Here is an 11,935-nt window from a genome sequence, read left to right on the forward strand (position 1 = left end):
ACCACATCTAGCCTCGCTAGATCCTCCTGTATGGGCATGTGTCCATTATAAAACACTCACATGACATTAATTTGGACAACTACGCAGATATATTCATAGTTTACACAAAAATACACAAAGAGAGACTTTCACTTTCACTTCACGCATAGTTTGTGAATGAACAGAATTGCGTGTATTTGTTGCAGACCCGATCATGAGGCTGTTTTTGTGCCGAGTTTGAAGTAATCAATCAGAGACAGGAGAAAGTGCAGTACTTCGATCATTTTAATATAGCATATTACAATTGTTTCCCCAATTGTTTACACACATTTTCTGAAAGCATGTCTCATATTGTCAGAACTCTACACACAAATCAAAAAACACACACACATTGGGCAAAACCCTTCAATTCTCCTTCAAAATGAAACTTTACATTCAAAACAATGTGATTTCTTCTCAAAATGGTATTTTGTTCTCAAATGACACACACAAACCATCACATGTATAGACATTTATAGGAACCAGTTGATCACTGATGTGCTTAATGTAAAACACTATGACCACTTCTCCATTCATCATAATGACTTACTGTAAGCCTTTTTTGTTCAGTGTTACACTTACTACAGATAGTAAATAGGCCTACATAAGAGGCCTACATAAATATTTCAGAATATTGTTTGAAAGAAGAAAAGAAGTGTGGATTTTAGCCATACACTTTCCGTCCCCAGGCAGAAAAAAAATCCTCAATAGGACTGAGAAATGGAGAATATGGAGGGAAATAAACAACTAAAAAACGTGGGTGGGCAGTGAACCAGTTATGAACCAGATGAGCTCTGATTTCTAAATTGCAATTATGTGTGACAGGTGTTTACTGATGTGATGAGTTAGTATGCAAAGTAGGACAGGGTGACAGTGTGTTCCTTGTGATTTTCTGCATGAAAATTGTGCCAAATGCAGATAATTGTGTGTAGTGTTTTGAAAAAAGTGTGTTTTAAACCTGCAGTTTGAGTGTAAAGCAGGAATTGTGCTTGTAGTTTAGCAGAATTGGTTCAGGGGGTTGGTGCATCAGTTACATGTTGTAGTCATTGCGTCTGAAGTACAAGTAATTGTGTGTAAACAACTAAGAAAAACTGTAACAGAAATAATGTACAGTATAGATTATAAAGTCATGGTGCAGTGGAAAAATAATTAATATTGTGTATACTCCCATGAGCTTTGAGGACTGCATCCACACATCTCTGCAATGACTCAAATAACGTACTGTATTAATAAAGTCATCTGGAATGGGAAGGAAAGTTCTTGCAGGTCTCCCAGAGTTCATGGAAATTCTTTGGATTCAGCTATAATGACTCCTCCTTCATCTTTCCCCAGACATGCTCAATAATGTACATGTCTGGTGACTGGGCTGGCCAATCCTGAAGCACCTTGACCTTCTTTGCTTTCAGGAACTTTGATGTGGAGGGTGAAGTATTTGATGTGGAGGCTGAAGGAGTGCTATCCTGCTGAAGAATTTGACCTCTCCTGTGGTTTGTGATGTAACGGGCAGCACAAATGTCTTGATACCTCAGGCTGTTGATGTTGCCATCCACTCCCAAATAATATTTTTTCCTTCACCAAACTTGACTGATTTCTGTGAGAATCTTGGGTTCATGTGGGGTTCCAATAGGTCTTCTTCAGTATTTTTGATGATTGGGATGCAGTTTAACAGATGATTCATCAGAAAAATCTACCTTCTGCCACTTTTCCAAATGATCAACTAGAAGTCAAGTTATTATTTGCTGCCCTTAGAACTGGGATCGACGACAAGACTTTTGTCAGGTAGTGTATAGTATATCAAAAACAGTTTGTGAGTGGAGTAGTAAGTTCAAATTCGTATTAGAAAAACAAATAGCAGATAGTAGTACATCCTAATTCCATTCATACTACTCACATTCATTTTATATAGAATGTACTTTTCTAACAGTCATGTAATAATTTACAGATTAATTGCAACGAAAATGCCACTTTTATTGAAAAACAAAGCATCAGTAACACCATGTATACTGTCAGTTCACTATAATGGTTAAAAAAAGGTATTCCACAGTCAGCAGATCTTATTTCAAAAGAGCCCATTTGGAAATAATGGCCACAGTAGAGTTTAATTTTAAAAAGTTCTTTATTCTTTCCTATTTCTGACAATGCTAACATGCTTTGTGGGCCAAAATCTTCTAAAAACATATCAAGCATCAAAACATATCATATCAAGACATTTTCATCAGCAATCTAATATTAACAGATCTATTTTTTCAGTGAAGTAAAAAAGAGATCTATTAATAATTGAGTGAACAACTTTTTTAACGTTGTGTGAGTTTTTGGAATTATATATGTAGTTATAATGCTACGCGATTGGCTTAATTATTCACAATAAAACTGTTTAAAAAAAGTTACATCCAAACTTTTGTATATCCCTCAAAACTGTGTTTTTTTTTATGTTACTCTTTGTGTCTAGAACCTTTTCACTATAAATTTATTAATAATTAAGTGCTTTTTTTCTTGCTAAATTAATTAAATCCATAAATGTAAATTTCAGAGAAACTTCTTTACTTTTTTATTTTCAGAAAAGATTTTAATGTGTGTGTTTTAAGGAAATCTTATGGTGTAAGTCTTCTAAACTGATATAATAAGCTGTGATTTAATTTATGAAATCCTCAGTGTCTCTCGGTACATTCATGTACAGTCATGATGAGTGACTGTGACAGCATCTATGTTGAAGGCTATGGAAAAATTAGCAGCCAGTCTCCATTATAAAAATAGGGAACTTCCATTTCACTACCAGGTCTAGAAAAAGATTATGTGGGGGGACTGCATCCTCTATTTGTTTTCCCTCGTCATCTATCAAGAGATGAGCAATCATGTCAGCATCATCCTTTTCCTCTGTTTTTCCTCTTCTTTCAACTAAATAGTCTAATGAATGGGACAGATGTTGTTGCCAGAACTAGTGATGATTGAGGAAGTTTCCAAATTTTGATACAATAAATGTTTGAAAATAAAAACTATTAAAATGAAAATTAGTACAATGGAATCCTTCTTTAACAAAAAAGATTTTAAGTTGAATTGACTACTATATATGCTTATATTAACACTTCCTGTGTCTTATTTCTGTTTTCTGAAAAATAACATAACAAACGTGCCCTGTAGCAATATATATATATATATATATATATATATATATATATATATATATATATATATATATATATATATATATATATATATATATATATATATAGTAAATATGTTTACAGCTATTTACAGCTGTATTTGTTAGCATTAGAGTTTCTTTATATAGCCAAATATAATAACTTTTAACTTTGGTGTTTAAAACTTCTGTCAAATGTATGCATTACAATCATGCAATAAAAAGATGTGGACAGTTATTTCAGCAGCCGATATTACTGCATATTTATTGGTTGTAATTTCTCAACCAGATGCAAAATTTACCAGAGGAGTGTTTTTAAATGAAATGTGCAAAGTGATTGATTAATTTTTGTAGTCAGTTCTTTAATACCACCCGCAAAAAAAGTCTTAACCCATTTTGAACTTGTGTTGTTAATGCTGCATTCAAGGAATCTTGGTCAAAGCAAGATGAGAATGTAAATTTTATGCATAAAATCCAACATGAGTTTTAAAATTCCACAAATGAATGATCAATACAAACTGTGCATGGTGTTTTCGCTTTTTTTTAACCCAGCTTTAATCCATAAAGATTTTCATACATTATCATAACTGCTTAAAAAATATAGTTTTTTGTAGACATAACTTAGATCTACGTTTTTCAGAATAGATGCTTCATACTTTGCGTCCAACATGTTTTCTCTTACACACTGGCATCTCAGAAAATCATACATTTCCCTCTCATAAATACAACTATGTGGTCGCATTTATGTGCATTCAACTCATAAATATGATATTTCCAACATAACTTAAATGCATAATACCCATTACCTGATCCTGACACGAGCTTGGGGAGATGGAGGCATAAAGAGAAACTTACTGGGAAAAAAACGAATATAGCAAACAGTAATCCAGACCTAATCCATTTTAATTTTGCACAGCATGTACACTACCGGTCAATTGTTTGGGGTCAGGTTTTTTTTTTAGTTTTTTTTTTTATAATTGTATTTAATAATTTAAATAAAATTATTCTGTTCATCAAGGTGGCATTTATTAAATGTAAAAGAAATTGTTAAAATTTTAAATATTCGTTAAATATTTATTTATTATTTATTTATTATTACTCCAGATATTGCTTTTATTAATATTACTACTACTACTACTAATATTAATAATTAATATTAGAATAATTTCTGAAGGATCATGTGACTTCATCCCTAAAGTCACTGGAATAAATTGTTAAATTAAATTATTATTTTATAGTGCAATAACATTTGACAATTTGTACTATATGTTTGATGAAATAAACATAGCCTTGGTGAACAGGATAAGCTTATTTTAGAACATTTAAAAATCATACTGACTCCAAACTTTTGACCAGTAGTGTATATTGGCTGCAATATCAGGCCAAGAGGCCAATCAGCATTGTGTCATCTGTTTTATATGGCAAGATCTATTATATTCCCTTTAGAGCTGGCTTCTCAAGATTCCCTTTTCTACAGAGTTTTGTTTTATTACACTAACTGTTAATAGGGTATCGAGACAGTGTATTTATTTGATTTGTGTGGGTCATTGATCATTAAATGAGGATAAGAGTTCAGCATTAGTCATGAAAAGTTTACTGTAATGTAAATAAACTTGATTTAGGGTCTGTGTGATCCGGAAGTTGCTGAGACTATTTTATCAAGTTTATGTACTTCTAACTGAAACTGACTATTGAGTAGTGGGTGGGGCTTTCTTTTGTGCATCATTCCTTCATAGCAAACAAATGGTAAGAAGAGTGGTTAAGAATATTACCATGCGTTTGCTATGGAAACCAATAAGTTGATGTCAACAGAAGGTCCGCAACTACAAACACAATAGCAAATGGCCAGACTTTGATTGAAAAACAAGCAAAAAAATATTTTGTTAATCTTCAGAGGATTAACTTGCACTCATTAATTATTAATTACCTATCAATATGAGTCATTTTTTAATTACATGCACACTTTTTCCTATGGGCTAGGTTGTGAGGAGTGATGAAGATATTTAGAATTGACTTCAAATTTATGAAATTATTAAATGCATTTGCATTTAAAAATAGCACTACAAGCAATGCTTGCTTGCATAAAACAATATATTATTTATATAGAGTGTTGGGTAAAAAAAACCTTTGCTGTGAAGCTCTAAATTGAGCTCAGGTACATTCTGTTTCCACTGATCATTCTTGAGATGTTTCAGCAGCTTAATTGGAGTTCACCTGTGGTAAATTCAGTTGATTGGACATGATTTGAAAAGGCATACACCTGTCTATATAAGATCCCAGGGTTGACAGTGCATGTCAAAGCACAAATCAAGCATGAAGACAAAGGAATTGAAACAAGGCTGGGGAAGGTTACAGAAAAATTTCTTCTGCTTTGAAAATTCCATTAAGCACAGTGGCCTTCATCATCCGTAAGTGGAAGATGTTTGGAACCACCAGGACTCTTCCTAGAGCTGGCTGGCCATGTAAGCTGAGTGATCAGGGACGAAGGGCTTTAGTCAGTGAGGTGATCAATAACCTGATGGTCACTCTGTCTGAGCTCCAGCGTTCTTCTGTGGAGAGAGGAGAACCTTACAGAAGGACAACCATCTGTGCAGCAATCCGCCAATCAGGCCTGTATGGTAGTGTGGCTAAACGGAAGCCACTCCCCACCTGGAATTTGCCAAAAGGCATCCGAAAAACTCTCAGACCATAAGAAACAAAATTCTCTGGTCTGATGAGACTAAAATTTAACACTTCGGAGTAAATGCCAGTCGTTACGTTTGGAAAAATCCAGGCACCGCTTATCACCAGACTAATACCATCCTACAGTGAAGCATGGTGGTGGCAGCATCATGCTGTGGGGATGTTTTTCAGCTGCAGGAACTGGGCGATTAGTCAGGATAGAGGGAAAGATGAATGCAGCAATGTACAGAGACATCCTGAATGAGCACTACAGAGTGCTCTTGACCTCAGTCTGGGGCGACGGTTCATCTTCCAGCAGGAAGGTGCTGGAATGCAGAGTGGCTTCACAACAACTCTGTGAATGTCCTTGAGTGGCCCAGCCAGAGCCCAGACCTAAATTCAATAGAACATCTCTGGAGAGATCTGAAAATGGCTGTACACTGTTGCTTCCCATCCAGCCTGATAGAGCTTGAGAGGTACTGCAAAGAGGGCAAAAATTCCCAAAGACAAGTGTGCCAAGCTTGTGGCATCATATTCAAAAAGACTTGAGGCTGTAATTGCTGCCAAAGGTGCATCAACAAAGTATTGAGAAGAGGCTGTGAAGACTGATGTACATGTGATTTTTTCAGGTTTTTTATTTTTAATAAATTTGCAACTATTTAAAAAAAATCTTTTTCACATTGTCATTATGAGGTATTGTGTGTAGAATGTTTAGGAAATAAATTAATTTAATCCATTTTGTAATAAGCTGTAACATGAAAAAAAAAAAACGTGGAAAAAGTGAAGCAATTTGAATACTTTCCGGACACACTGTAAAAAATTGTTTATCTGATAAACAATATCTTTACACAGTCCCCCATTTTAAATATACATGAAATCCTTTAATGTCCAAGTCACATATATGGCTTATTTGCAACAGCAAAATAAATAAATGTAAGCATACTAGCAGCCAACTGCAAGCCAGCACCAACGTAATGTGAACTAATAAAGAAATGAAATAAGCACAGAGAATATGATCAAATGTCAAACCAATCAACAAGATCAAACACTTATTAAACCAATGAAAGACCAAGAAAACAATTTTAAAACCTACACAGAAAAAAAAACCTTACCGCATCACAGAATCTAAACCTCGTATCTTGTACACCATCAGGAACTTTTAATACATTTACTAGCTCCATACAGTCTTGAGGTACAGATTAATAGTCAACATTAACAAGAGTAAACAGATTCAGCAAATGTGTCAAGGGTGAATATTTGATTAAGAAAACAGCTAAAAACCAAGTGTTTTATTCAAAACTGTTTAAATCTCAATGTTTTCAGGATGTCTCCTTTTTCCTGTGAATAAAGCATATCATTATGTCAAGCCTTTCATATTGTATCATGTAATAAGATGACTTCTTTACTTTTTATAGTGTATACAGTATTTGATCATATGTATGACTTGTTGTGAAGCACCAGATTGTAAATAAGAGTCTGAAAACTCACCAGATCTTGTTTTACAGATCCATAGAAGAATAGCAGTAGGAATACTTAGTGCTGCTATCTCAACGATAATTATAATCCCTACAGCATGGAGAGGTGAGGTGGACAGAAACATGCAGACAGAGAAGGAACAAACTCAGTCATTGAAACTGTACATTATCTTAATGAAACAAGCTGCTATCAGTAAATAAGATAAAGACATTTCAAATACCTCAAAGTAAAAATCTGTCTCCTACAATCTCACTACCTGCTGAACGAACTAAGAGAAGAAAGAGTTATCAGACACAGAGACGTAATGTATTAATGTGAAATGTAAAATAAACCAATACCTCAAGTAAACACTAAAGTATTAGTTAGTTGGGATTAGTTAAGCTACATAAGTTAAACACAAGTATTTTAATTTTCTTACCGAGGTATAAGACAGTATAACTGACCGAGGTCTTTACTTCAGATCCTTTAGTAATCTGGCATCTCCATTCTGTGTTGTCGTCTTCATTCAGGAGTGTTGTAGTCAGACTGATGTTACAGTGTTTTAAAGAGGATGAGATCTGAAATCTGGAGTCTGTTTGCAGATTCACACCAAACTCATTCACCCAGACGAGCTGAAGACCCTCACTACTGAGCAAAGTTTTACAAGAATATTCATAGTAGAAATATAACTGACAAGAGAGAGTGACAGAGCTGCCTGGTCTAATCTGTGTCTGTGAAGATGGTGGAGAGACTGAAACAGAAAGCACACCTGATGTTAAAGGAGAATTATTATAATATGAATCAATCATAATAAACAGAATCACTGACCCTGAAGAACATGAAGATAAACATTGCCATCATTTTTTTGCATCTCTTCAACCCCAAGCCAACAGGTATAAATTCCAAGATCTTCAGTTGTGGATTTATAGATGTTTAGAGAGCAGTCAGAGCCCAGACTCAGTCTGTTATGTTTCTTTCTGTCGTGTATCTTCCCATTATTAAACGGTTCAATTCCTGGTGATCCTCTTTTGCTATAATATCCCCATGTGATTGATGTGCAGTCCGCAGCAGCATCATAACAGGGCAGAATAGCATTCTCAGCATCACTACTGAACACGTGGATAATTTTCTGTCCACTGGTTTCTGAAACAACAAATGTGTGTGTGTGTGTGTGTTTATATTGTGCTTTATATGAAATTTTAAAAAACACACTAAATATACTCCACTTTTCATTTATATTATGAAAAGCTTTCTTTTCCGTCTTGTAATTTTAGTTTAACTAGTCTCTACATCTTTCATCTATCTAAAATAGATGAAACAATAATGATGAACTAATTGAGTTCAAATATAGTGTAAATAACATACTCTCATTTTATTTAAACTGAATTAGTTCATAATCAGTGTTAGGACTAACACAACATTGTGTTTTTGTGTGTACATATTACAAACATATTACATTACACACTTTAGTGTCACATATATACAACATAAATATAAAATATAAATATAAAAACTGTATTTTCAAAGGACACAGAAAACCCTGACCCCAAATATTTCTGACAGATTTACCTTTGAGAATTAAGCAGAAAATGATCAGTCCCAGCATGTCTATATGCCTTGTCAGTCTTCAGTCTCATATCAGTCTTTTTCTTAGCATTTTTTTTTCAAGTGAGTCTTCTTTAAAATGTCATCAGCTCCTCCTCTGCCAACTTCCTTAATCAGACAAATCATGGTATGATGACATGATGCAAGAAATATTTCACTATTATCCAAAACAACTGATTTTTCCTGTCTGACATTTTAAGAATCATAAAAGTTCAATCTGCTTCCAATATCATCAGCTACACAGTGCAGACGATTGGTTGCTGTGGCTTCAGCAGTCAATAAGCTTGCTTTTAAAACCTCTGTGTTCTTTGTACTAGCAATCTGCAGCACATTGTCATATATTCATCAAAAAAATATATATATATATAAGATGAGTGAAGATAATCTTTTAACCTTTTATTTAGGTGCTATTGGTCCACATATTATTTTAAGGTGAGCATTCACACGTTAATCATTTTTTTGTTTGTATTTAAACATGTCTATTTAAATACTGTATATGACACGTTCAGCCATTTCAGATGTGAAGATTCCATTAGCTATTCTAAATGTTATCAAGGCCAGCTGCACATCAGTGACTAAGTGATGCATAAAACATGTTTATAACACATTTCATATACATGCTGTTGTACACTATTTGCTGCTTTCTTCAAAATATCATATTTTGTGTTAAACGGAATAAGTTAATTTCTATAAATTTAAATAAAAAGGTTTCCAACCACTGGAGGGGGAGTAAATTGGAAGTTAATTTTAATTTTTAGGTGAACAATACCTATAACATTCTACATGATGGCCAAATGTCTGCTATAATAGCAAATCTAGTTAGATCAGATTAGTTAGATCGGATAATTTCAAGTGGTCCTCCGATATGTTTTTAAATTGATCAGCTGATGTGGTTTTGCTTGGCTGATAAATGTCATAAGTGGGACTTTTATTTTGAAATTTCTGAAAACACTAGCGTCTAAGCACAGACACAATCACGTCACTTCACTTCCCCCTATCGGCAACGCAGTGTATTTTTAGTTCCGGTTTACATTTGAATGAGTGGGAGACTTCTCTGGAAGATTTACTAATGCACAAACTATGCACAGTCTGATTTAAGACTATTATTGGTATTTGGCATGTGTCCAAATGTTTCGCTTTCAATATTGAACTGCTTTCTGATTTTGAAAATTATTCTTTAAGTTATTAAGAACATAAGCTATTGTTTATCAAGAAAAGCATATGTTTGCAACCTTTTCACTTATTAATTAAGTTTATTTTCTCAATAATGGATTTATTTCTACTTTAATGCTGCTCTGAATATAAATCTGTTATATGTAAATGTTCCAGCATGAGTACAATTCTTTACTACATTTTCTTATATTACCTGGCAAGTATCTATAAATGCAACCAGTTTCATAATTTATTAATTACTGATCTTTTAATGTTTTGTTCAGTTTCTACATTTGAATGAATTGAATTATGTCCTACTGCCACCTTTTGGGTGGATTTAATTTGATATTAGTACTACCTTTTAATTAATAATGCTACAAATAAATTCATAAGCTAATAATACCGAATTTAAATGCAGTCTTCTTGGTGTTATTTTTGCAGATGTAATTTTTTATAATGATTTTGTTTAACTATTAAGAGTCACATACAACATTGTTATTTTATTTCATTTAATTTGAATATTAAATAGACATCAATGTTTTATGTTCATGAATAAAATACCTATACAGAAAAAATGGCAGAGAACTGAGCAGTAGAATGTGAATAATATAAATGGGTTTGTGAATCAGCTGTCCACTGTAAACAACCACAGTAAAACACCCATGGTTTTATTTATTTTTATTCTTTAGGACACAAAAAATAAATAAATAAATAAAGAAAGAAAGAAATAAAGAAATATAATTCTGACATAAAAAATGTGCAGCACCCGTGTAAACATCTGAAATCTTTATTTGACAAATACTGATGAGTCCATACCAACTTCATCTGCAGTAAAGACAGCGACACAAAGCAACAGACTCTGTTTAAAGTCCCATTTTCTTGGTTCAAGCAGAAATCTGGATGATCCGTAAGTTTTTTTTTTAGATGTCAGATGTCTCACCTTGAATGCAGACAACAAAAAAACAGCCATAGTCACAGTCTAACCGTATCTGTAGTAAATATACAGCTGACTGGGTGAGTTCTCTATGGAGTTTTTTGTGTAGGTGGAAGTAACGATACACTGCGTGGAGTGAAACCGGAAACCGCGTGACGTCATGTGAAAAGAGTCTATTGTTTGTTTTACAATTTAGTCTAATGAATTATACAGACCATTTACTTTGAGAATAGCATTTATTAAGCACAACTGCTTTCTTTTTTTACTGTTTTAATTCAGCAATTACCCATTTTTATTGTTTCAATGTTTATTGTTTATCTACTAAACATTTACTGCATAGTTCTAGTGCAGGGATTCTCAACTGGTAGGCAGCGGCCCACTAGTGGACCTCAGTGATCCTGCAGGTGGGCCGTGAGATGGCTTAAAATTAACTCTCAATATTACTCTATAATTTTTGAATTTCATTCTTATTTTTTCTTAGTTGTTTAGACACAATTACTTTTACTTCAGACACAATGACTACAACATGTAACTGATGCACCAACCCCCTGAACCAATTCAGCTAAACTACACGCACAATTCCTGCTTTACACTCAAATTGCAGGTTTAAAACACACTTTTTTTTCAAAACACTACACATAATTCTCTGCATTTGGCACAATTTTCATGCAGAACATCTCTTGTTTTCACAAGGAACACATTGTCATTCAAAATTGTAAAGTCAGTTGTCCTACTTTGCATACTAACTCATCACATCGGTAAACCCCTGTCACACATAATTGCTATTTAGAAATCAGAGCTCATCTGGTTCATAACTGGTTCACTGCCCACCCACGTTTTTTAGTTGTTTATCTCCCTCCACCATTCTATATATTTTTTTTCTGCCTGGGGATGGAAAGTGTATGACCAAAATCCACACTTTTTTTTTTGTTCTGTTCTGTAAATACTTCTGTTGATGGCATCTGTAGACC

General features: G+C 33.7%; 1 pseudogene; it reads right to left on the reverse strand.

Moving 5' to 3' along the window:
- Window positions 1–6,506: 6,506 nt before the first annotated feature.
- Window positions 6,507–8,916, reverse strand: LOC130240726 (uncharacterized; annotated as a pseudogene).
- Between the last annotated feature and the right edge of the window lie 3,019 nt (window positions 8,917–11,935).

Source organism: Danio aesculapii, chromosome 14, assembly GCF_903798145.1.
Source record: "Danio aesculapii chromosome 14, fDanAes4.1, whole genome shotgun sequence".
In the NCBI taxonomy this organism is placed as follows: Eukaryota; Metazoa; Chordata; class Actinopteri; order Cypriniformes; family Danionidae; genus Danio; species Danio aesculapii.